Raw genomic sequence first — 4,741 nt, 5'->3', positions numbered from 1 at the left:
GTTATATGGTAGTTTCGCCCCTACTTTTAATATACCATTAGTTTCTGTAGTATATGCGAAAATTCACCTTTTACATTCTGTTACATAAAAATAAATCGAACGAGACGAAATTTACCATATTTCTTTACGTTAAGGATTAAACACACTTTTTTTTAAGTTATTGTAGATGAAATTCAAAAAGGCAAAGTTTTTCTTACTTCATATGCAAGGATTTAACGGTTATGTAACAGTAGTAATATGCCTATATTTTACAATGTAAACACTTGGTATTACCAGAGATATATAAAACAATATACTACATGTCTTTAGTGTGACATGTCAATTTTAAGTTAAGTTATTAGCCATTTCAAATAATTCAGTGGAATCATTCTTATCTGTATTAAAATAAGAAAAATCTGGTTATGACAGAAAACTTAATTATTTTGCATGTATAAAATCATACACTTTGCTGCAGAACTGTCTTAGTATTTGCTTTTAAATCGCTTTTTTTTTCAAATCACAGTTTAGAACACCATCTGACTGTAACATGTGTGTAACATATTGTCATCTGCAGTATAATAATTAACTACCGCTTTGATGTTGCCTGTCTCAATACATCCAACGATTTGTATAGTGATAACAAGTCCTTGATAAATACGATATCACAAACTAGTCAAAACATTTACTAAATTTTATCATCGGTACCAGTAAGGACATCATTCGTAAATGTAGCTCAACATGCAGACTTCTTATACGTTCAGGTATTTCACATCCAATATTTTATGGAAATATTCTTTATACAGCACAAAAATGTCAGTATTCACCTCAGAAGATAACAAAACCTTTAAATAGACTTATTAAGAAGGGGTATAGTTATGATACTGTTGTCAGGTCATTAAAGATTGCATATTTTGGCGTTAATATTGATTCACTTATACTGAGACTACTATAACAACTGTGAACTATATAAATGTTCCGGACCATATGAGTATTTGGACCATACGCGTATGGTCATGACCATATGGGTATATACTCATATGGTCTGACCATACGCGTATGGTCGCGGTACATTTATGCTTACCTCTTTATATAACCCTTCTAGTTGTCACGTCACTACAAAGACACTACTAAAGGTATTTTTTCATTAAAAATTAGTAATAACAAGATTAACAAAATAAAATGAGCAGTTTCACACAGTAAATTTCATCACTAGTCTAAACTATAGTAAACACACATTTTTTTTTCATTACCGATATGCTATTACGAGTGAATGACAAAATGTCGACCTGGGAAGATAACTTCCAAAAATATCTTAATGAACTGTTAATCAAGAAGTCAACTGTTTTACTATAACCTGACGTAAAAGTCGACAGGATAAAGAGTCTAAAAAATTGCTTACTTTTCAAACTTAATATAATTAGCATTAGCAGTGCAATATTCATATTTTTTTTTTATACTAATACGTGTTTTGTTTTAAAAAAAAATGAATGACGTCACCGGCAAGGACACTAGTTCATTTTTTAAAGTTGTCTGGTGATATGATGTACTTCAATCATGTTGCGATATTGGAGATCTAGTAGAGCTTTTTCACCGTAGACACATCGGAATGACCCCGGACCCAAGAAAAGCTTTGGTGCCGTGTGGACGTAAATGTCACCCTACGCATCCATGCAAGAATACAATTAGTGATGAAAACTAACTTTGGCATCAATATTTAATGTTATTTGAATTGTAAATAATACAATTGCATGTAGCAATCATTGTTATTTTATAAAGTTTTCTCGTGCATATTATTGAAAAATATACCTATATTGTCCAAATACTCATATGGTCCGGCCCGTTTATAACCAAACGAGTATATACTCATATGGTCCGACCATACGCGTACGGTCGGACCATATGAGTATACGCATATAGTCATGACCATACGCGTATGGTCCAAATACTCATATGGTCCGGAACATAAACACATTTATTATTGATAAACCAGTTGTTGGCATGACACGGGTTATATTCTTCTCATATATGTTATGAATTGATAATAAACCCCTCACCGTGGAGGATTGTGTCTGATATTCATATGATGAAGACATAATTTTTCAATCAGTTTAATTGAAGTCCGGAGCTGGTATGTCAGTTAACTGATATTAGTCTGATGTTATTTATGTATTATTGTCATTTTGTTTATTTTCTTTGGTTACATCTTCTGACATCAGACTCAGACTTCTCTTGAACTGAATTTTAATGTGCGTATTGTTATGTGTTTACTTTCTTTATTGGCTAGAGGTATAGGGGGAGGATGGAGATCTCACAAACATGTTTAACCCCACCGCATTTTTGTGCCTGTCCCAAGTCAGGAAGCCTCTGGCCTTGGTTAGTCTTGTATTATTTTAACTTTTAGATTCTTGTGTACAATTTGGAGTTTAGTATGGTGTTCATTATCACTGAACCAGTATATATTTGTTTAGGGGCCAGCTGAAGGACGCCTCCGGGTGCGATAATTTCTCGTTGCATTGCAGACCTGTTGGTTACCTTCTGCCGTTGTCTGCTCTATGGTCGGGCTGTTGTCTCTTTGGCACATTCCCCATTTCCATTCTCAATTTTATATTTTATTCTTTCTTAGTTACGTAACCCTTATAGGGGCATAAACTGACAATTCATGTTCATCGATTTGAGTGACTCAAATTCTCATATTTGATCACAGGCACTCGTCTCAGAATTTGTTTTCCCTACCGTATATTCCTTTATATAACACAATTAAGTACTTAACTTGCGATTTAGAAAATTGCCAGGCGGTGACGAAATTCTGTTATATACCGATTTCTCGGCTGTCAACCCCACTTAAACTTGTTATATAAAGGTATATAAGACATTTTTTTCTAAGACGAGTGCCTGTGTATTTGATTTAACTTGACATACTTCGAATTTTTATTCGTGTCACTTCGTTTTTTATTGACTTTAAGTCATTCCAATTGATATTTTATAGTGTGTCTTTCTATGTTGTGATGTTATATTACTGTTTCAGAAAAAAGGAGAAGGTTTGGTACCATTAAAACGTTTAATTCCGCTGCAATTGTTTGCACCTGTCCTAAGTCAGGAATCTGATGTTCAGTGGTTGTCGTTTGTTTATGTGGTTCATTAGTGTTTCTCGTTTTTATATAAATTAGACCTTTGGTTTTCCCGTTTTAATGGGTTTACACTAGTAATTTTTGGGGCCCTTTATAGCTTGCTGTTCGGTGTGAGCCCAGGCTCCGTGTTGAAGACCGAACATTGACCTATAATTAATGGTTTACTTTTATAAAGTATGACTTGGATGGAGAGTTGTCACTCATACCAAATCTTCCTGTATCTATCAAACCCATGTAATAATTACAAATAATATAAAATAAGTAATTAACAATGCATAGACTTTATAATGTGCATTATTATTTCGTGTGTATTTTTTTATAGACGTCATCTTTATATTACCCACCAAGATGGCCACGAAGCATACCTGCCGACGGTCACAGAGCCTACAATAACATAAATATAAGTTTAGTTAAGAGGGGTTGGGGAGGGGGAGTGAAAAAACTATGTGAATTAAGTTTTTATCCTACTGTTACATCACTGGAACTTTTGATGTCGTCCCTTAATCAGTCATCTAAATGGTTTATCCTTAATTCACTTGCAAAGAAGACATTATTTTCCTTTTGATAGCTGAAAACATGCGTAACCCATCTCCAGCTGAAGGTTTTCATCGAAAGTCACATGAATACGGATTCAATTCTATCAAATTATTCAATTGCAAGCGAACCATTTATCAGCGATGTTTCTTTACTTATTATAACAAAATTGAACTGTTATCAATGATTGAATAAAAAAATCGTTTATTTTTTTCATATCTTGTACAGGTATTTTTTCCACCAATCAATATACATTGCGCCCAAAATTTGAGCTACACAATCAAATGAGTGACTTACAAAATAAAGCCCAGTAAATGATTATTAGAATGATTAGAGCGATTAAAGTACATTTAAACAAAAATGTCTGCACATGTATACGATGCTAGATTGAGAACTGGTCAGCCACGAATATTTCAGTTGATACAAATGTATTTACAAAGATTATTTGGAAACTGATTGAGTCTCATATACGGAAGTGATTATATAGTTTGAATTTATTATAGTGCAATTTTTATATGGATAAAACACATACACCATTTTGATAAAATTTGGGACAATTTTTTTTTGGGGGGGAGGGCGGGATGTTATATGTATCTTTATTGTATGGTCGTAGCTATGGAAATAGATGTGGTTTTTTTTGCTCTTAAGCAAATATAACTTCAGCGGCACGGGAAGGCAAGTATATTTTCCCCCATGTACGTAATACTAATTTAAACAAAGTAATATGTTGGATAATCAACATTGTCATTGACACATCGATCATTCAGTAATTTGGAAGAAACTGTGACTTGGAGAAAAAAGTAAAATCACAAAAAAACTGAACTTCAAGGAAAATTCAAAAAGGAAAGTCCCCAATCAAATGGCAAAATCAAAAGTTCAAACACATCAAACGAATTGAAAACAACTGTCATATTCCTGACTTGGTACAGGCATTTTCTTATGTAGAAAATGGGGGATTGAACCTGGTTTTATAGCTAGCTAAACTATAAATTATAATTCTTAATATATCATACATGTCCCAGCCAGCTGAAACGTGTGTATACGCTTAATGTGTCCACTTACCCCAGTTCCCCAGACTTATGCTTATGGTAGACAACTCC

This window comes from Mytilus galloprovincialis, chromosome 2 (assembly GCF_965363235.1).
Source record: "Mytilus galloprovincialis chromosome 2, xbMytGall1.hap1.1, whole genome shotgun sequence".
NCBI classification, from domain to species: Eukaryota; Metazoa; Mollusca; class Bivalvia; order Mytilida; family Mytilidae; genus Mytilus; species Mytilus galloprovincialis.
Note: the sequence above shows the minus strand (reverse complement) of the source record.